The sequence below is a fragment of the Cupressus sempervirens genome, chromosome 11, assembly GCF_028749045.1.
Source record: "Cupressus sempervirens isolate cs-2001-9-10 chromosome 11, ASM2874904v1, whole genome shotgun sequence".
Taxonomy (NCBI): Eukaryota; Viridiplantae; Streptophyta; class Pinopsida; order Cupressales; family Cupressaceae; genus Cupressus; species Cupressus sempervirens.
This window is the reverse complement of record NC_143128.1, coordinates 785,129,136-785,151,350: the sequence shown is the minus strand read 5'-3', so window position 1 is coordinate 785,151,350 and position 22,215 is coordinate 785,129,136. Positions and strand designations below refer to the sequence as shown.

General features: G+C 32.9%; 1 pseudogene; it reads left to right on the top strand.

Annotated features, from left to right (window-relative positions):
* Positions 1–4,300: 4,300 nt before the first annotated feature.
* The window catches only part of LOC149531938 (caffeoylshikimate esterase-like), a 53,272-nt pseudogene continuing 35,357 nt past the window's right edge, over positions 4,301–22,215 (top strand).

Genomic DNA, 22,215 nt, shown 5'->3' with positions numbered 1-22,215 from the left:
CTCCCCCATCCCCTACTCTTAATCTCTCTCTCCCATCCCCTAATTTCAATCTCTTTCCCCCATCCTACACTCTCTCTTTTCCACCCCTACTATCTCTCACACTTCCTCTCCCTCACATCTTGTACTCTCTCTACCACCCCTACTCTCTCTCCCATCCTATAATCTCTTTTCCATCCCTACTCTTTTTCACTTTCTCTCTCCCCTCTCCCATCCCCTACTTTCTCTCTATCTCTCTCTCTCTCACACACATAACCATTCCCTTATCCCCCCCACCTAGTTCTCTTATGCAATTTAGGTCTTAATAGTGCGTGCACACTATAGTGCACATGCGCTACTGAGAAATCATGTTTTAGATAGTGTGTGTGTGCTATAGGGTGCACACGCTATTGAAAGCTTATTTAAACCCAAGCCTAAGGCTTGGTTTTGCCTTGGAGATCCAACCCAAAGGTTTGGAGTTTATGAATAGGTCTGAGACATGCTTTCCAACAAACATACCAAAAATGATTATTTTTTCTTGTGTGCTCCCCTTCAAGATTCCTCGTGGTTGGGTATCAATAAGATTAGGTTACATAACGTTATAGGTCTCTGTGTTAGCTATCTAACCATATAATTTATTTTTAATTTGAACTATTTCATACCTTTCATCTATAATTTCTTTTGAATGTATGTTCATTTTTTGTCAAAAACCACCATGTACTAATTGGGCTATAGATTTTAGCTCGTTCATCAAATTTTGCAACAACTTAGTTTTTTAGAAACTAGACTCCATTCTACACACTTTGAAATTTTTATTTATTTATTTTAGATTAATTTTCAATTATTTCTAGGGGGAGCACATAGATATTTCACATTTTTGGGATGTGTCTAGTTAAAAAATTCATTAAAAAAGAAATACACCTTATAAAATTACTCGAAAAATCTGGGATAAACTAAATAGTGTTAAGTAACTTTTGACCAAAGTGATTAAAGAATTTCAAAAAAAAATAAAAAAATTTATGAGGGCCACACTTTGTACTATGTTATGTTTTTTTGGAATAAACAGTACCACTTTTTGTGGCCTCCTTTTTTGAGGACCTAAAACTAAACCATTTTGAAAAAAAATTAGTAGTTTAGAAACTAGATTCAAAGGACTACGAATTTTTTTTTTCATATCTTAAAATTTTGAGTGTAACTATCTTCAAATTTTTGTTGAAGTTTAAAATTTTTAGATTTCAGGAAAAAGGTGTCCACTTATACCCCCCTTTTGGCACCACAACTTTGTGCACTTACCCTTAAGAATGAAGAATGTATGTACTACATCTAGATTTGAAGGCTATTGTTACAACTGCATGAATTATGGACATAAAGCACATGAATGTAGATCACAGACAAAACCCTATTGGATTATTCAAAGGCAGAACTATGCACCTAACAATGTATGTCCCAAATGTCACAAGTTTAGACACTCAAAAAAATATTACAGAACTCAAGTGCCAAAAGAAAATCACAAAAAAACCAAGGGTAAAGGCAAAGTGGATATTGATCAAACAAGGAAGGAGATGAATCAAGCATGGAAGAAAAACATAGAAGATGGAAGCAATAGAACAAATGGAGTTGAGATCACTCAATCCAATTGAGACGGTGATCACATAATAACAAACTAAGTGAGAAAGGTATGTATGGAACTATATATCTAATGATATGTCTTACATCAATTCCTAACATAAAATGTTCTAAATTTCATAATTGCATAAGTAAAGATGCATAAGAACATATCTATGAAAGGATTGGTGCAAAAAGGATCATATACAAAGTCAGTGTCAAACATCAGTAAAATTGTCTATATTGACTGAGTATTGCAATATGGATTGAGTACTTTAGAAGTTAAATTGATGTATAGGCCGAGTTAGATGGAAGAGACATAAATGTATAGTGAAGATCTATTTTGAAGGCACAATGAAAGATCGAGATAGTTTTCTTCCACCTACCTGAGTACACAACATTAATGGTGAACCTAAATTGAGAAAAAAAAGTATATATCAAAATTTGAAGGAATTATTTTGTACCTTACATATAGAATTTGAGAGCACAAAGAGATTTGATCAAAAGGAGGTCCTAAGGAGATTTAGAGAGTAGATCTTGGACAAGAAGATTGACCCAAAGTAGATTGAAGTAGTGCTGAGTGATCTAGAGGAAGAAAGTTTACAAACCCTATCAAAGAGAAAAATGATAGCTTCATCATCCTCATGAAAGAGTCAAGGAGTAGAGGTTAGTAAGATTTAATTGGTGAAGAGTGATGCTTTTCCTCTACCTAAATTTCATGCTATTTTTGAGATTGCAATGAAAGATAACTCAATGGGTGCATTATCTTTGATACAACCCAAGGTAATCATGATACACGATGTGAAGAGTTCTACATGTGTAAGATTGGAGAAGTGGGATATTATGAAATATGAGTAGCTTATGAGAAATTGTGTGACAAAGTATTTTTCAAGGAGGAATTCAAAATTATTGAGAGGAAAGGATTAACTCATGCCCTAGAGTTCCCAAGAAATTTCAAGATTGAATGTATTAAGGTTGTGGTGTGCAGGATTCATGACATGAAGTTTTGGCTACATAATGGACTAGTTGAAATAACCAAGAAGATGATTCACAAGGTTACTAGCTATTCTACACTATATAAGAAGAAGACAATGAAAAGTTCAAATTGAGAAGAAGTTGAAGAAAACATAGGTGCTAAGTGGAATGGATGAGGGTTGTCCATCACAAACATTTCCAATCCATTGATTGAATTTGTAGTGAGATTTATTTCTCACAAATTCTATCAATCAAGTAGGTTGAATAGTGTGTCATGTATGGTAGTGGATCAAGCATGGAAGATAGTCATGAAAGATCATGAATATGATCTTGCTGAGTTGCAAAAGCTACAATTAGCAAAAAACATGACATCTATCAGGATGACAAAGAACTCAATATGTAAGTTCGGGTCAATTATTATGTGTATTTTATTTTACACTTAGAAGTATTTTCCTGGTATTGGAAACATTGTTTGGGAACAAGGGAAATCAGTGACAAGACAAATCAATGAATACATAACTCAATTAGGAGAGAATTTTGAGAATTTCATGGATACATATTTTGAAGAATACAAATAGAGAATGAGGATGAGGGTGAGAGTTCTAGAAGAGTTGGTAATAAGATATTAAAATTATGTATATTTCCTAGTAGACATAGATAACACATATGTGTAGGCAGTGAAGCCTAGAAAGGCATGACTAACAATATTTGATGATGAGATTGATAGTGACATAGTAAATGCAAACATTATTGCATTATTGAAAGAAGAAATTGATAATGAAGAAGAACCTTTTGGGAAATATGAAGAAGATTAAGCAAGAATTATGACATATATCAAGATAGCTTCCAAGGAAAAGAAAAGGAAGAGAATGATTGAAGACCTAGAAACAAAGTGAGTTACCCAAGGTAGGAGCAAGAGACCCTTGTAGATTATACAAGATCTTGGAGAAGATGAAGAAAAGGGTAGTGGTGATGAAGAAGAGGAAGAAGAAGGAGTCAAGGGTAAAGTCCTAGTTATCGTTAGTCCACCTAGAAAGAAGGCTAAAGTAACCACAAAGAAGCCAATGGTGACACCCTTCTCTCCTCCACCACCTACCAAACCAAGGACTAGAGTAGCAGCTAGTGCCAAGCAATCTGCAAGGTAAGTAAAATCAATGGAGACCATAGAGGCAAGAAACTCAAAACCAAAGAGAAGAAGATTAGTTAAAGGACCACCCACAAGAGAACTAAATCTATTGATGAGGTATGTGTCAATCTAAGAAGATTCTCAAGATTATATAGTTTTAGATTTGTGAAATATGAAAAATTGGATAATATTGATAGAACAAAAGTTGAAAAGGCCATGATATAAATGATGTCAAATCTCAAGTTAGCTCCAAATAAAGTAGAGAAGAAGATACCTATATATTTCTACAATAGACTTGACAGAAGGTGGAAACATGTAGAAGAAGAAGAGAAAAACATAAAAACTGGGACATTAGCCAGGGTTATGCTCAATTTGTCACAAGATTAGAAAGAAACATTTTCATAGAAATACAAGAATATATTTGTTTCGAAGTATAGAATTTTCATGAAATTACAAAATAAGACTGAAGTTGTAATTCAACAAAATGAGTTGCTTTGGAAAAGTATTTTTGGTCTCATAACAAAAGAGGTAACATAAATAAAGGATATTGAGACATTTACTATTGAAGATGATGAAAGTTATGGAGTGAGTTTAGGTGTGCTGACTCCACAAGGTAGCATGCCACCAATTGATGCTGACACCCTTGATATTTTAGAGACGTCCTTAGATGTAGACAAGGAGGAGCAAGAGGTAGAAGAAATTGATAAGGAAACTAGTGTAGACATTCCCACCAATGGTCAAGAAGGACCAAATGTGTCAGAACCTTACATTGAGGTAAATAAAGAGGAAAAAAATACTATATCAAGTGCACCTATTTTTGTCTCTAGCAATGATGTACAAACATGATCGAGTGGTGATACTTCCTCACCATCTCCTAAAGAAGTGTCAAGAAACAACACCTCTACACCTTGTATAAGGAGAGAAATAAAGGACCTCTCTCTAGATATTGAAGTTAGTATGGATGAGGTTATTGAGGTGCCACAATTGGATTTGGCAAATATCACTCTTGAGAAAACAATTTTGTTGCAAGAAATTTTGGCTAAGAAGAAAAAGTAGGAAGAGTTAAGGAGAAAGCATCAACAAAAGTATGTATTCCATTATGTCAAAGACATTTTTATTGAAGCATTTGATATACCAAATTTTGATGGGAAAGTACCAATATTCTCAACTTGATAATATCATTGAGAAAATAAATGTCAGAGATATTGAATCAAATGAGAAATTGATGGATTGGTCAGCAAAAAAATTTGAGGATAAGGTTGTAGACAAAGCTTTTATAACTATTTTTGAGCAAAGAGTTCAATTATAGGAACATGTATAGAACACTTCAAAACTAATTCATAGAGTACAAAATTTGTACAATATTTTATGTGATGCACCAAGATTCACTAGTGATCTTTAGGAAAACATCCAAGAGATTCAAGCTGATATGAAGACATCAAGCAACACTATTTTGTAGCCAATCAAATCTAGATCCCAACACTATAAGTTATTGCATGCTCAGGGGAAATTTGTCAAGCTTCAGGTAGCTGACAACAACATGAGATCACAATTGATCTGCATTCAATCAATGTTGATACCTCATTTGGAAGTTATGTAAAGAGAACTCAAATCAACACAAGATCTTATCAAAGAAGTGTTGGAAGCATGAATGCTGATGATATTCCTATGGGGTAGTATTGTAGATATGTTACTATGACGCTATGTTGACATCAATGATAAACATAATCATTAATGTAACATATCATCATAGTAAAATATGTACAATACTCCCCCATAGAAATATCATCAACATTGATGCTTCCAACAATCTCTCCCTTTGGAATTGATGGCAACATAGATGAAAAATATCTAGTTCCAAGAATACCAACTACAAAAGATTGTTAATCTTTCTTTTCAAATCCTCTACATCAATCATTCTCCCCCATTTGTATATCTCAAACTGTCATTCCATGCTATACTTCTTTTGAACATGTTGTTCTTGTTCTTGATGCTAACTTCTCCCCAAAAATTCCAAGCTAATACCAAAGAAGTACACTATGTAATAGTCAAAAGGATATTTAGATACCTAAAAGGAATACCAGAGTTTAGATTGTGGTATGATAGATCTAATGATTTTACTCTAAGTGCTTATGTTGATGCTAATTGGGCAGGTAGTATGGATGACAGAAAGAGCACCAGTGTTGGAGCCTTCTTTCTTGGAGGAAGATTGGTTTCTTGGCTAAGCAAGAAGCAGGATTGTACCTCACAAAGTACAACAAAAGAAAAATATGTTGTAACAACAAACAATTGTAATCAATTTGTTTGGATGAAGCAGATGCTGAAGGATATAAGGATAGAATTTAGTGAACCTATTGTCATATATTGTGACAAAACAAGCACAATAAATATGTCTAAGAATCTAGTATTGCATTCTAAGACCAAGCATATTTCTATCAAGTATCACATGTTGAGAGAGAAAGTTGCAAAAAAGGAAATTAGATTGGAGTATGTGAGCACTAAAGAGAAGATTTTAGATATATTCACTAAGCCTCTTCCCAAATAGACTTTTAAGTATTTGTGAGGTATGCTAGGGGTTATGCCCCTTCCTACATTTGAGTAGAAGATGAAGGAGTGCATCAGTCTAGTGTAACATAGCACCATTGTTTGTCTGATTGAATGTTGATGCTTCCTATATGGGGGAGTATCTATGATGGATAGAGTCATCTAGGACTCTTGTTGGATCTTTTTTTGAACATTGTCTTTGGAAACTTGAGCTAGTAAGAATCATTTGTTGCTGAGTTTGATGATTGCTAAAACATTTGACATTGATGTCAATGGGGGAGAAGTACTTCATAAAAAACATCATGAAGAAAAACATCATGGGGGAGAAGTTAGCATGAAGAAAAAGTACATCATAGCATGATAGTTTGAGATATATCAATGGGGGAGAATGATTGATAAAGAGAATTTGAAAAGAAAGATTAACAGTCTTTTGCAGTTGGTATTCTTGGAACTAGATATTTTTCATCTATGTTCCCATCAATGCCAAAGGGGGAGATTGTTGGAAGCATGGATGTTGATGATATTCCTATGAAGGAGTATTGTAGATATGTTACTATGATGATATGTTACATTCATGACTGTGTTTTTCATTGATGTCAACATATAAGTCTTCTTTGGTATTTGATAGAAGAACAATAGAAAAATCAAGTTGGTACAGATGGCTAGTTGAGTATTATCACTATTCAAGGTTATGGGAGATTCTTATGAGTATCTAGTATATATAGTTAACATTGGGTGAAGAAATGTTAAGTTTGGAAGAAGTTATGTAAGTTTTGGTGATGTATGTTCTAAGATAGAGTTTATACAGGCATGTTTTGGTAAAGTTGTTATATCTCTTAGTAGAATTGTTAATTTGAGAATTGAGGTTGAGGATGTGAAGAAGACATGTTGGTGATGACATGGTTGAATTCAATCATCATAATGTTACGTGTATAGAAAGATAGTCAAGTTGCAAGGTGGATGATTAATGTTATCACTAAGTGTAACGTGTTCTTAATGTGGTCCTATAATAGTTAATTGAGAAGGTCTCATAGCCAACTCAGGGAATTTTTTATGGACTTAGTATAAAGGAAGGAAATTTTCCTTTATCAAGTATGACATGGAGAAGTAGTTTGTAAGCAACACAAAAGTGAAATGCAAATTTGAGCAGAGCAGAGTGAAAGTGAAAGAAACTTCATTGTCAAGGTTTCATTGTGTGATCTGAGGTTTGATATTTGGATCCAAGGTTCACGACTTGGTCTACAAGGTTTGATAGTGATTGGTTCATGATAGAAAAAAGAAAAGAGGAACTTAACAGTAAATTACTTGTTTGGATAGTGAGCTCTTCTTGTAATTGAAATTGCATGTTCTGGATAGTAAGCTCTTCTTGCATACATTGTATTACAACTCTTAACATGGTTGGAATCTCCTAATAGGGACTCATATATACTAAATTTTATAATAGACTCCTAATAAGGTCCATCCTCTAACAAGGAATATTTATATTGGTACATCATCTTGTGGGCATCATTCCCACTAGGGTTTTCCCTCTGATCAATGGTTTCCCTAGTTAACATATATGGTGTAATTGTCTATGTGCATATTGTTATGCTTTCTATTTAATTTGGTTGAATGATTAGGTTTATTTAAAGAAGATAAATGTTTTAATTTTTGGATAACTGATTCACCCCCCCTCTCACTTATCTTGGTGGACTATTGTTTCTAACAAGAAAATCATAATATCTTGGTGGCTGTCACTTTGGTTGATTTGGTAGCTAGGTTAAAATTGAAAATCACATTTTGGAATCAATAAGAACCAACTGGGATCATGCAATTGCTATGATCAACCAAGTACACAAACCTTTCATTGAAAAATATGGTTTGATTCCACCCATTCAAACCCAACAACAAACATAAGTGACAAAAATAAGGGGAAATGTAATTATGATTACATATTTTGAATGGAGAAAAGAAGAAAATAAGAACAAGGGGAATGTAATGATGATCAAAAGATTTTAGAAGGAACACATGGTATGACACTAAAAAATAGACTACTTAGATTCATGTATTTATATTGTTCATTTATTGTTTATTTGGCATAAGAAAAAAGGTTTGTAGTTCTATTTTGAATTTAGTCATAGGCTTAGGGGGAGTACTCATATTAGTATTATAAAAATGTAATCATTACAAAGTGTTTTTTCCACTAATGTCAATGGTGGAGATTGTTGGTATCTCTAACTATTGTTTTCTATTAGTGTGAAATACTTAGTCATATACTAGGCAGAGTTAGGCAGTCATCATTGTGACCAAATTACTCTATATAGACCGAGTCATGTAAAGACTTGTATATAAACATGTATATACCAAGTTCTATAGAAGACAAGAAAGTATATGGTTGCCAAGTCTAAATGTTAACCAAGCAGTTTGAGCATATTGATGCTGAGTTACATAGAAGGTGCCAAGCATACTAAAGATCGAGCATCAACAACATATACAATGAGTGTCAAGTGTCAAAATCAATAAGTTCCAAGCAACACATAATTTACATTCAAGCCAAGAATGATGCAAACTTTGAGGTAAACTATTTCAGGATGACATGGACATGATATTTACTACTTGTAGAGTTTCTTTATAAAGAGTTTTTCATGTTTTATGACATGGATCACAGATCCTTATGTCTTGTGATGAATGAATCAAATGGAGAGATGAAACAAGGAAGCATCTAGAAAACTCTTTATGAAATCTTTAAATAAGGTAGAAATTGAACTAGTTTTGTATGGTGATGATGATGGTGGAGAGTATTATATGAAGAAGTGGACATTTTATTCATGTGATTCAAGTGTGAATGTGTGAACATTGTAGAAGAGGCAAAAAGTGTTTTGTTGTTCTAAAATAGAGCAAGTGATCTAGTCAAATTAGTGAATTACAAAAAGGCTATATCAGATCAGAGATCAAATTAGATTGAAAAGAGGAGATCCAACATCATCTTATCAAAGTAGACCAAGGATTAGGTACTGAATCAATTCTAACAAATTGAGATAGGGTAAATCTTGTAATAGAGTGGTCTTAACAGATCTTTGTAAATTTCCTAACATAGTTCTTACTTTTTTGTAAGTGTGAAATCCTCTATTAGGGTGAGATTTAACCTTCTCAAAATATTTTAATAATGAAGACCCCTCGTAAGGTAGATCATTATATATTGTGAAACATTGTAACCCTAATAGGTTAAGTTTATTACTGCAGTAGTGAAGATTCATGGGTGTCATTCCTACCCTAGTTTTCCCTTCATTTTGAAGTGTTTCTGGGTAGCCAAAATCTTTGTGTCATGTGATTAGTTTTAATGTATGTGATTAATAGATTAGATCTATATGCTATTATAGTTTGATTATATAAGTTATGCATGCATAAGAAATTGAATATGAGATGTCAAATGTGGATCCATTATAGAATTGTAAAAAGATTAAAGTGTTATAGGTCTTGATTCACCCCCCTTCTTAGTATCTTGGTTTCCAATTTAGACTTCTAACACTTATATATATCATGAGTATTGGTCTTTCACAATATCAATGATATTCACCAAACACTCTTTGAGTAATGACCTTCTAGAATTTTAAGATGCAAGATATTCATCAAGTACTATGAGTGATGTCCTCTAAAACACCAATTCACATGATATTGACCAAGTACTTTGTACAATGGTCCTTTAGAACATCAATTTCCATAACATGTACTCAAAAAATGTTTAGAAGACATGTGCACACAAATTCACATAATTATTACCATATAAATATCCACCATGCAAAGTATAATCTATCATGATCTACATAGACATCATAAGATATCCATCATAATAGAAAATTAAGTTATTGTAAGATCATCACCTTCAATAAATTTTTCAAATAAAAGTGATGATTATTTGGAAGTTGTCACTTCCTCATGATGCACATAGAGGGTAGGCACATTAATTCATGCAATCACATGCATGATACCAAAAATTTACATGATGTTAAAACTCCCTCTAATTATGATATGATCAAGATCTTCAAAGATCAACTAAACTATATAGTCTATTTGCTCCTTTAGATGAATGTGTGAGACTCCCTTTGAACATCAATCTTATGAGCCCCCTTACCTTTGAAGAAGTGTCTGAGTCCCTCTGAATTTGATATCAACCTCCTTTTCTTGCAAGAAAATTCTAAGAGGAAAAGATCAAGGCAAATTACTCATATAGTACATATATAAATATTCACATTAATTATAATGTTAATGATTTAACTCATGCCTATTATTAATATAAATGATAATAACATAACTCTTTATTTTATATTTCCAATAATAGAAATAAGATAGCACAATGCTCAATTATTATAAAAAATAATAATAATCACAATAATAAAATTATATAGATGTACCTTAGAGGTAGGTCCCTTGGGTACTCATGCCTTAAACTTACCTCTTCCAAGGATCTTATATTAATATCCCAGAACTCCATAGACTTCTCATGTTGGGGTGGTCCACTGTGCCCATGTGATATATGAATTGACTTTGAAATGTGGTATATGTATGTAAATTACATAATATTTTTTCTACTATCTGTTAGCATTTTGGCTACATTAGGATATTTAATGTTGTCATCTATGGAAACATATCATTTGTTTGAAGAGGGACAATCATGAAGATTAAATTATGACAATTGTACTTAGAAAATTGACTAAATATCACTTAGTTTATCTAGAATAATAGATAAAGTTTTGATTGGAAAGATTTACAAGCTTTTCATGGACATATGAAAATTTAGGTATAGATACATAACACTATGATGATGATGTATGCGAGAGCACATGATTGTATAGATTGTACAAACATAGTTATGGTCAGTTTACCAATTACAACAGTATACATGTAGAACATAACAAGATAGAGAAATGAGTATTTTGGGTTAAGAAATTATTTTTCTTATGAAATAATTACTTAACTAATTAGGGACAACATCCTAGATGCTAAACCTTAGTCATAGAAAGTTAATTTTATGTTTTATAAAGTTTATAAAGGCATGGTGGATGATTGGGAAGATAACTATAAATTAGCAAGTTATAAAGGAAAGATTGTGAATGTGAAATTGGAAGAGAAGTGAAGTGATCTAATGAAAAATAGATGTAATGATTTGTCATGTGAAATATGATGTATGATAAGAGGAATGTTAATTTTTTGATGAGTATCCAAGGTGATATCTCATATTAAAGATAGTAGGAGTAATGTGAAGAGGTTTTTGTATCTATCTCTTTGTATTGAACAACTACATAGTATATTGCATGTTTGGGAATTGGGTTCATCTTGCATACATTTTGTATTTGTTTATTACAACTCCTAATATGGTTGGTGCTTCTAATGAGGCCTAATTCCTCTAACAAGGATTGAGACACTATACAGATGTAATAGACTCCTAGCATGGTCAATATCTTTCACAAGATACTTATGATTGGTGGATCATTTTGTGGGTGCAATCCCGACTAGGGTTTTCCCTTGGCAAGGGTTTCCCTAATTAATAAAATATGGTGTTATGAGTACCATTATTTCATGGTTATGTTTTTTTTTCACCATTGTTAGTTTTTTTTCATATGCAAGTTATAAGATTGTTAATAATATCCAGTTTTGGGCTAAAGTTTGTAAATACTGATTCACCGCCTCTCTCAATATTTCCTATATCTAACAATTGGTATCAGAGTGTAGTTACTCAAAAGAGGATTAAAAAATTTAGTAAGATCCCTATGGATATGGAACAATTATAAAAGAACCTAGAAGAAGCTCTTGAGAAGATTGACATTCTTATTAAAGAAAGAGATGCTTTGAAAGAAATATGTGAGGATGCAAAGGACTACAAACATGAAAGATAATATTGATCATCTCAAATCAAAGAAAGAGTCTAAAGATCAAATCAAGGAAAGTGCTTAATTTTATAGATTAAATAAAGAAAATGAGATCTTGAAGCATGAAGTGAAGATTGTTGATCTAAAATTGAGCCTAAAGAGAGATGATAACAAAGTTGAATCAAATCTCAGATCTGAATATGAAAGTTTGAGATTTAACCTTAGAAGATTTACATCCAAACTTGAATATACTAAGTTGCAATATGAATAACTTAAGAAGTTCAATATCATTTTAAAAGGAGAATTAATCCAATCTAAGTAACAACTTGAGAAGCTATATTATAGCATGATAAGTTTGTCAAACAAATGTCTTTTTAGAGACATTCTTATGATAAGACTGGTCTTGGATATTTCATTGGAGAAAAGTCAGATAAGAAATCTGAATCTAGAAAGGCACATAATTTTTAAATTCATTAACCTATGAAAAATAAAGAAGATATGAATAAGATTAAGTCAAATCAATTTGATAAATCACCTAAAGAAGTGAGATATTAATTCAAAGGTAGATGTTATGAATGGAATGAAATTGGTCATATAAAAAGGGATTGCATAGATAAGTCATTCTAACTAGTTATTGATTCTTATTGTTATAATTGTCATGGCTTTGGTCATAGAGTAGTTAATTATAAGAAACCTAAATTTGATAATAGTAATAACAATAGTAGAATGTTTAGAGGAACTAGCTCTATAGGAAGAAGGTCCAAACAATAAAAAATGGAATGAGAAGAAATATTGTATGTTACAAATGCAACAACTTTGGACATTTTTCTAGAAATTGCAAAGCACCTGTAAACTAGTCTAGACCTAGATTTGGAACAATGCATCAGTATGCCAGTTGTGTAACAACTTTGGTGATATAGAGAGATTATGTAGAATGGATATGAGAGACAATACACAAAATTCAAACTTCAGAAGGAGTATAAGAAGGAATAGCAGGAGGATTGATAGCAGTAGTGACAATAATAAAAAAACATAAAAGAACATGTACAAGAATTCAAAGAGTTATTTGTCAAAGCTAAAGGTCTATCTAGTTTACATGTAGTGTCAGTAATAGTAAAATGAAGCATCTAGAAGTAGATTGAAGTCAAAAATTATATTTGATTCATCTTATTTGAATTAGGTACTTTCTATAAGAGATCGAGCATCCAAAAGGTAGAAGTGACAATAAAGAGAGAGTTAAGGTACGTGAAGCTAATATGAGGTAGAACATGATGTTTTCTAGCCATGGTTAAGTGCATAGATGATTTAGAAATTGTATGTGTGTACACACAAGAAATAAAGTTACTTGGTAATCAAAATCAACTTTTTGTTGATTTTGTACTTTTGCAATTAATGCAGTGATGAATTGAAAGCAATTTAAGGGTCAAAATCAAGTTGTTGAGTACCATTTGATAATGAAAAAGCTAAAGAAGATCTTTGAAACATGTTTGAAGAAAATTTGAAATATTTTTCAAGTGCAAGCAAATGGAAGCCTTAGTTACACATAAACGAGGTATTTTTCATGTGGACAATTGTTATGTGAAGCATTAATATGAAAAATTGAAAATCCTATAGTTTGTGGTGTGAGTGAAAGACCTAGGTATAAGTTTAAGAAGCACCCATATATTTCTTTGGACGATGATCCCCTAGGAAAATTTTCTCATGTTCCACCTGACATTTTACACATTGAAGACATTAGAGCCTATATCCATTGCAATTTTGAAAGAATTAGAGATGGTAATATTCACAAGGTCCTAGACCTAGTTTTCAACAGTGATTGTATTTGAAACAAGGGTTTGAACATTTGAGTGGTTTGAACCTAGTTAAGCACATGTTTTATGTAGACTTTGATAACCACGAGTGGAGCATAATTAGCTTGAGAAAAATTCATGAGGACATGTTTTGGGTAGGAGATATTCTAGTCATACTTAATAATGAAATGATTCATAAGTTTACCAACCTTAGTAATGGAGGTTGCAACCTAGAGAATGAGAAGAATGTGAAGAAATTGTTTGAGACAAACCTGAAGATAAAATATGATGGCAGGAACATGAGACTTGACCTAATAACTGAAAGTAATGTAAGACTTATCAACAATATTATTGGTTATAAGATGAACTATGCTTCTAAATTGAACTCAATGCCTGCTTGATTCATCCATGCAGATTACCTAATGACTGGAAAGAGAGAGAAGGTCAATATGTGTGAGAGATTGTAAGACAATAATTGTTGGACAACATTGATAGACTAAAGAAGATAAAGAATGCAATTTAGGTTTGAATCTCTATTGACACATTTATTTTTCCAAGTAATTAGAAGTTTCCCAGGTATGCCTAACCATGAATGAGATAGTGAAAAGTGAACAATGAGTATGGTAATACACTATTATAAAATATAATTTCAATAGTAAATTTGCACCTATTTTTCAACGAGGGTTGGTCTATATTGCAATTGCAAATGGTCAAACAATTTCCTCACTATAATTTCATCAAAATTTTGAAAAAATCTGGGGCTATCTATATATCGATGGAAAACCCCATAAAAAATGATCCCAATCTCTGTCATGAGATGGCATCAGACCATTACAAGAAAATGTCAAAACTTTGATGATTAAGAGAGCTTGGCTAGTTTGGTTTCCATGCCATTGATGACAGGCCTTGTCAAAACATTGAGAAAATATTGTCAAAATCCTATGAGATTCCAATGACACGACCATGTCATTGATGACAATGACCATCGTTAGATCTTGAATAATTATCGTCAAAACTTCAACGATAGCCCTGTTTCTGAAAAAAATTCATAAGAATCCTATTTGTTTGCTGATCCAAGGTAATTGGTGGCTGTCATGATGGAAGCATTAGGAGTGTAAGAATCCTATTTATTTGGTGATCCAAGGTAAGCTAATTGTCAGTCTGTGGGGAGTAAGTATCCCTATTGATTAAAGAGTGGGGGAATACATTTTCAAGTTTAATAGGTGAGTGAACTTCCACATGTTTAGTTGTCTGTCATAAGTTTGAAAAAGTTAAGGATGTTATTGGGGGTTTAGTATCATATATTAGTTCAAGGGTATGTCATGAGTAACATCCTTAGGCCTAAAAAGAGTCAAGGACTAAAGGGTCAAGGGTTGATCCAAGGACTGGATAAATGGAAAGATGTAATGCGGGTTGGTTGGGAGAGAGTGAAAGTTACATTTTATTGTGTACATGATGGTAGTGATGGTAGTTGTCAATTGACATTAAGGATGGAAAATAGTGTGTTTAACCAACCCAAGGGTGCAGACATAGGGAAGAACAAGAATTATCATGATGAGAGTGTGATAAAAAACTATGATTGAGATAAGAAGTTGGACCTTGCAATATGATCAAGAGTTGATGGACTAATCAAAATTAGAGTGCTTGATGTTTAAGGAGTTGATTTTTGAACAATGACATTGGTAAGGGTCAATGATTTGAGAAGTTGTATGTTAAAAATAGTTGAGAACTTATCCTTATTTAAACATTGTGTGTAACACCCACTTATAACCAACCAATCTATGATTGGAGGGGCTTGAATCTTCATATCGTTGCAAGATATAATATGGGATTCAAAATATTTTCAAGTGGGGATCAACTAGATATATTAAAATATTATCCTTTATAGACTACTACAATTAGAGAAACCTTAATAATATTCTATCCAATTGGAATAAGAAGGAGAAGAACATCGATTGACATCCCTAATTCAACACCAAACATGTAACAAAATAACATTGTGCAGGAATCTTTAAAAAATATTGTCATCGATACTGTTGGCTGTCATGTTTTTACCTCATGTTTTAAAAGTATGTTTCACTTAGAGTGTTCCTAGTTCTTATGTGCAGGCAAATTAGGTTTTGGTTTTTCTAAATTGGTTAACCCTAAGAAAAACCCTAATTAAAATAAGATTTTTGCCCTAAGTGAGCCCTTTAGGTCATATATTTCACCTTTTAAATCAAGTGGGACAAATCATTTTTGAAGTAAGTTTTTTGTGAATTTTTAAAGAATTTTGTTTTTTTTTTTTTTGCTTCATTTTTTCCCCAAAAGGTTCATCACCGTAAAATCTTTTAAAAAATCTACGATAGTCATGTCTCTATAAAAACTTGTGTTCATTTTACTTTATGTGACATAACAACCAAGTACGTAATACAACTAGGACCTAGTCAAATAATCATGATTTTAATGTGTATTTCCTACACCATCAGATCTTTCAAGATAAATGGTGGTTGCTATGTCGCCACTAGGAACTGCAAGATTTTTATCGATCGTCACATGGTGGTCTCTTGCAAAAGTGAACACGGTGGAGCCAAAAGTAAATATGATGCCATAAACTTTGTCTATTATTAATAAGCCTTATCATCATTATGGGACGTCAGATGTATCAGGCACAATAAAGAATGAATGATGAAATGAATGTATGTTACTTCATGATGCCAAATTTCTTCAGAAAAATATGGTGGTCTCTATGTCGGCATCAAAAATTTTAGGAACTTCACTGGTTGCAACATAGAAACCTCCCATGAAAGGAAAAACATGGTGGGACCTATTTTCAAGTGGCAATGCCAACAAGATTAACTATTATAAATGACCATGCTAGCATGTCAAGTTAATTGGATGTCACATACCATTGGTATTCACACTCAGAATAAGATTTGTGCTGATTGATGCTGTTAGATTTTTTTAGAATCAACAGTGGGCATCATATCACTATAGAAACTTTCCCATCCTTTAGTGCATGCAACATGGTGACCAAAGGAAAAATAGAAGGACCCACCATAGTTGCAATAAAACACTCATAAAATATACATCATCAGATCAAAGATGTATTAATGATGGTTGCTATGTCACATGTAGGAGTTGCTCGATGTTTATGCATATCAACATAGCAAGAGTGTGAAATGTGTCCATGACTGCCATTGGGTCCATAATAAGTTGCCAGTAGTGGAAGGAAAATCTTATCTAGAGAAACTTGATTGGGTTGACTGCCAACTTGGCAAATTGAAAGTGAGTCATTCACAATTTTATTCCTAAATCATCAAATTTTTTAGAATTGATGATGTGTTTTCAAAATTAGAAGGTGATGCCACCCTATTTCTCCTTATAATTCATTTATGAAAATTGAAAGCTCCTCGTATAGACTAGAACTAGAGATATATTGCAAAGTTTCACCATTTCTTTTCTACGCAAATGAAGTTGATAATTTCAGAGAACTAAGATCCATTGAAGAATTATTCCTTGGATGATTAAAGTGAAAATTTTTTTGTAGTATCCACTGTGTGTTGCAGAATTATAGTGAAAGAGTAATGAACAACCAAGTAAGTATTTGAATCCATTAGATAGTAAAGAATTCTTGTATTTTGTGTCACTAGTAAACATGCCTCCAAAGAAAGTTTTCTCAAGAAAGGTAGATTATGCAAGTAGAAATATACATGATGACCTTCTTGAATTATTGCCTAAGTCTACAAATGAGTCTACCTAGATGAAAAAGCTAATCTCTGTGAACCCTAGGCTCAAGATTGTAGATGGCTTATATGATAGAGGGAATTGGGTTAGGGATGCTACTAGTACTAAAATAGGGCTCCATCTTTTTAAGAAGTGATTCTCAGAAAGAAAATTGTTTGCTCTCCATGGAAACATTTGGAATTTTGATTTGGGAAAACTAGTGGTCCCTGGCCTCTTTATGGATTGTGTCCTGCTCATGGCCATTGCCCAAAATTATGACCCAACAGCTAGGATAGTGAGAAGAATAGATGGGGAATGCTTGGTATGAATAAATGTTGAAGAAATTTGAGAATTTTTTGGTATAGAAGCATTTTCAAATTATCATGTAACCATTGACCTATCAAGACTGGAGAAAGAATACTTGTCTATGAGGGATAAGATCAAGTAGGCTGCACTAAGGGCACACTTCGGTTCAATTGGAAATTTACCAGTGGTTACAACATATACTAAAGAGCCCTTTGAAAAGGAATTTTTTACTTCTAGGGCCATAGAAATATATATGACTTTGTGTAGGGTTTTTGTCAAGGATGAATAGAATTTTGTGCCAATAAAATTTATTTATATGATGACTTAGATTTCTTCTTTTGGTGTGGATATTATTTTTTATTTTTCATCTTATATAGTAGAGGAAATCCATATAGGGTTAATTGGAATTGCAAAGAGTAAGGTGGAAAAGACTTTTGGTTATTATTCATTGTTAATGCACATGTTCCTATTTAAAGGGGTTACATATTTTGAAAAGGAGATGGTCGTAAACCAAAAATATGAAGAAGAGGCTTTGCTAGTCTAGTTGTGGAGTGTAGACATGACCTAGGATGTAGAGGAGGCTAGTTTTGTTAGGTTTGATAGGTATTTTGCCTCTAGATTGAGAAGCCTCTTTTTAAGGGACAATCCCATAATCCCCAAGGCATTGATGGATTTTATTAGACCTATGGATAATCCTTTTGATTTGAAAGTGTCCCAAAATTGGGTAGATATCATACCATACCATATTTTAATAGTTTTTAGGGTTTATGGTTTCCAAGGGACTCCCCATGTACTTCCCTACCTGTTTCCTTTGAAGGTAGAGATAGTTGAGATGCTATGGTAGCTAGGGGGATTGGAGCAAGCACAATTAGCTAGAAGAAGTAGAGGCTCAATTTTCCCCACTTGTACTATGGCCCATCATTTGATAATCACAAAGGGTGGTTGGTTATTCTTGTATAAATTTTTATACCAGTACAAGATGGCTGTGTCTCATCCTTGTTTTTGTAATATTGAAGGATTTTTTGATGTAAATAGAAAAAGGGCTAAAAGACCACCAATTCTATTTCCCTAAAGACATAATAAGGAATGAGTTCTCTTTGAAAGAGCAAGAGATCAAAAAGGAAAAATGAAGGGTTTATTCTAGGGTTTTGGAATTCATTCATTATTTTGATAATAATTACAAGCCTCTAACTGATGTAAAAATAGAGGTAGATAGGTTAAATAAACTAATGACCACTTTTCCTAAAATTATGGAGGTCTTCAATGAAAAGAAACTATTCTTTATCAATTCTTTCCTAGAAAAAGCCAAATAGGTCATGAGGAGACTATCTTTTACTCCTACAATAGGATCAGGGTAGTTGATTGTTCAAAAGAGACTTAGCTATAGTGTGATCTGAAATAAAAGAGACACTGTAGATAAAGGAAAATAGATAATGGGATCAACCAATTTTGTTCTTGAGGAAAGACATGATGAGCCCTTTCCCAAGAGGCAAAAAATAGTAAAGGAACAAATGCCTCAAATTGAGGAATATTCACCTACTCAGTCCCCATTACAAGTAGGAGATGAACAACTCACTAGGGAGTAGGTGGAACAATTGGGGTCCCAAGGGGGAGTGTTCATTACTCAAGAAGAATTAGAAGAGGGGAATCCTCAAGAACCTCCAATGCCAAGCCTTGAGCTAACTATGGTAGAGGAAGAGAGTTGGACCCTATGATGGAATAGATAGGCTTGTCATGAATTCATCTCTGATGATGATTTTGACAAATCTAGAGACTCTTACCAATTTTCTTTGAGAACAAATATTAGAATGTTTGAGGAGAGATGCAAAAAATTGAAAATAGAGCATCTAGAGATGGAAGAGGCAGATGTGAAAAATCAAGTTAAAGAAGAGATGATGTAGGAATTCAAAAGGTTGGCCCTTGAAGAAGGGAGACAAATAATAAAGGCATCTAGGGTATTATTGCTACCCAATTGGGATATTGCAGATGTTATGGTTTATAATTCTATTATAGATAAAATGAGTGTAAAGGAAAAGGTGAAGAAAGAAATAAAAGGTGCTAAATTTAGTGAGGACCATACTGTACTAGTCATTTGGTCAATGAGGAAAGTATCCAGGACCGCCTCTTCCTAGCTTGATGATACTGGCTTGATAGGCAACCTAATTGTGAAAAGAGTTGAAGAAACTACTAGTGTAGAAGCTGCACATCTAGGTGTTGGATCAGCCAAATTTACCTTAGCCACAAATCAAAGAGATGAAAGGGAAAGGTTGGAATTACAAGATAAATATGAGAAGGTTTTGGCTGCATACAATAAAGAAGTTCAAAAGAGGATTGAACTAGAGAATAAATTGATGGGACAATCCACCAGGCCAAGAATTACTTATCCTCACCCACCAGTGGAGCCTTTTAAATCCACTCCTCTCATTGAGATTCTAGATACACCACAAAGGCCATAGTATTATACTACAAAAGATTTTGAAGAAGAAAAGAGTAAACTATGGGCAATGAATGTGGAACTGGATGTACAATATGAGGACAAGCTAAGGAAAGCTCTCATGTATTTAGTTAATAAAATTGATTGGCCCTCATTTTATGAGAAATTAGAAAAGACAATAAATATATGGGATGAGATAAAGGAAAATGATGAAGCCTTGAAGCCAATTTTTAATAAGTGGAGCAAGTGGAGTAAAGAGGTTGCTCTTTTATGTTTTTCTATGATCAATTTATCATATGAACATATAGAAAAGACATATGATGTTTCCAATGATCTCTTAGAACTTGATGATAAAAGAATTGAGTTACAAAGGAGGATCATTAGCTATTTGGACAAATATAAGAGTGTTACTTTTAGACTCTTCCCACATGCCATAGACAAAAAGGATAAATTGAAAAATTAAGAGGATTGGGCACAAGAATTGAATGACTTATTCTGTTTAAGGATGAATAGAGTCATTAATTAAAAAGGAAATGCATGTTGGGCAAGTATTACTGAAGAAATTATAAAAGTTCATTTATTCTTTGATTCCTTAAGGCAAGACTTTGTTGAAATTGACAAAGTGGCAGAATATGTTATAAAGAAACAACATGATATCTTACAATTTAATTGGCTAGATGACATACTTTTTGACAAGTGGATGGAAAATTTAGTTCGTGCAAAGTAGTTAGAATATGCTGAAACTAATGATGAAGAGATGGAACAAGATGAAGTACAGATAATTGATACATCAGTAGTAGTAGAAGAGGACAAGGAAAATAAACCAATTGTAGTTACCAGAGTGGAGCCCCAAAGTGATGACTTGGCAACAGAGCAACCAATGGTGATTGTTAATCTATTAGTTCAAGAGGGCATAGATGGAATATCTCAAGTCCAGCTCAACTTGAAAGTACCAAAGCAAGCCCCCCCACATGCTGAATTAGTGATCACACAACCCCAGGGTGAACAAAAAAAGAAAGGCCAGTCATGACATCCTTTTTGGCAAAAGGTGCAACAAAAAATGGTCCCACAAAAAAATATTATGATGTAAAGTTTTTCTTGTTGCACAAATTTTTTATTTTTATGACAGTAACATTGTAGATATCTTTCTATCTTAAGGACATTTGTTAGTTTCTCTATTCCTGAAGCTTGTTGCATCTCACCCTATATAAGTGAGATCCCAAGGTTAGAGAAAGGGTTCGAGAATTTTGTAATTTTTCCTTGTTCAAAAGTGCAGTTGATCTATTTTTATGTGTAGTTTTTTGAGTTTACTTGTTTAATTTTATGATGTTTTCATATCAATGATAAAATCAACAAGATATTCTGAGTTTCTATTAGTTATTGTATCAATAATTTCAAAGGATAATACAAAAGGGCACTTACACTACATCTGTGTTATCAATCTCTGTCTCCATTTTATGAGTTTTTTTACTTTGAGATCAGTTAAATAAGGTTTAATTGATTGAATTCAATCTGGATAGGTTGTATATTGGTTCTATTGTTGCTTTTAATTCAAGGAGTTAAGGAAATGGTTCAATGAATTAGTAGGGTCTGTGAGTTTATAAAAGGGATATTTCATAAGAATGGGAATTGGTGATTATAGTTGATAAAATTCATTTACAAGTTATTTGAATTAGATCCCTTGCTAATAGTTGACTCTATGTAGAAATGGATAAGGTATTGGTCATATAAATCAAAGAAAAAATAAAATAAATTTTGCTGTATATATCAAAATTCATATTTAGATCTAAATTAATCAAATATTGGATCAAGTGTATAAGGGTGGTCATCATCTATCTGTGGGAATTTATGGGTTATCATTAGCTGCTGTAGCTCATCTTTGTTTCACATATATCAAAGAAATTGGAC